This window comes from Schistocerca serialis, chromosome 4 (genome assembly GCF_023864345.2).
Source record: "Schistocerca serialis cubense isolate TAMUIC-IGC-003099 chromosome 4, iqSchSeri2.2, whole genome shotgun sequence".
NCBI classification, from domain to species: domain Eukaryota; kingdom Metazoa; phylum Arthropoda; class Insecta; order Orthoptera; family Acrididae; genus Schistocerca; species Schistocerca serialis.
In genome coordinates, this window is record NC_064641.1 from 590,690,348 (window position 1) to 590,691,920 (window position 1,573).

Here is a 1,573-nt window from a genome sequence, read left to right on the forward strand (position 1 = left end):
GTGTCACAAGGCCAGAATTGTGCTACAGTGGTTTAAGAAGTGTGGCAGTGACCTCACTTTGATTTCTTGGCTACCAAATTCACCTTTTCTGAACGATGTAACACCTCTGGAACGTTACTGAGCGCCAGATTGGCGTCCACAAATCATCCCCCCGTAGAGCACGTGAACTGCGAAACTAGCACGTGGATGTGATGCCAGAAACTTCCGGAAACATCTCAAAGACTTTGTCGAATCCTTGCCAGGCACTGTCGCTGCTGTGTAGCGTTCCGAACGTGGACAAATGTGGACCAAAACACAATTCAGCAGCTAATCCACGAGGTTTTCGACTGATCTGTCTATTTTTTACTATTTGCCATTGGCTACACGTTCGTTCGGCATTTTTTGGAAATTTGTGATAAGGTTCTATGGGACCAAACTGCTGAGGTCATCGGTCCCTGGGCTTACACACTAATTAATGTAACTTAAACTAATTTACGCTAAGGAGTCGAACCTTCGACGGGGAGACCCGCGCGAACCGTGACAAGACGCCTAAGACCCCGCGGCTACCCCGCGCGGCGTTCGGCATTACGAAACATCGTCTGTATCGCGTAAGGTGCGACCGTAATCCTTTGTCGTCGTTCGTCCTTGAAGAGTAACAGAAGGATGGATGAAATGGTTCAAATGGCTCTGAGCACTATGGGACTCAACTGCTGTGGTCATAAGTCCCCTAGAACTTAGAACTACTTAAATCTAACTAACCTAAGGACATCACACACATCCATGCCCGAGGCAGGATTCGAACCTTGCGACCGTCGCGGTCGTGCGGTTCCAGACTGTATAGCCTTTAACCGCTCGGCCACTTCGGCCGGCAACAGAAGGATGGATGAATAGATTGATAATCCCATCTACTGACGTTTAGTTTTTGATCCGTGATGGCTTTGATGCTGGTTAGTTGGCACTAGACATGTATTCCTTCACCATCTCGACTTTATTTATATACTGTCCAGAAGAACTCGATAGACTTGCACAAACTCTTACCCCTGAATCGAGCGAGGTGGAGCAGTGATGAAGACACTGAACACTCATTTGGTGATGGGGCAGAGGGGGGGGCGGGGGGTTGAAGGTAGGGCGGTAGAAGTCTCAGTTCGGTCATAGATGTTTCATGGTTTCCCTAAATCGCTTAAGGTAAACAATGTAGAAATTCCTTGGAAACGACGCAGCTCATACTTTTCTCGTTCTTCCCCAATCCGAACTTGCGTCCCATCTCTAACAACCTCGTGGTCAACGTCGCGTTGAACCTCCCTCCTTCTCCAGTGCTCATTTATAGTTATCTTGACATGAACGTAAACTCCGTTATGGAATCCAGTTAACGTAATAGTTTGAGACTGATTCCAACGTAAACACTCGAACCTATAGAGCGGCACATACCAATGTAGGCGACAGCGAGAAAATAAAACAGCACAGAGTTGTTTGATACCGACACTGAGACCCTACAATGTAAAAAAGAGGCTCACAATGTGCCATTGTTTTAGCGCATTATTCATTAATCTCAGGCCACACCTGCTGTACACGAAAAATGTGATATTCGCAATAG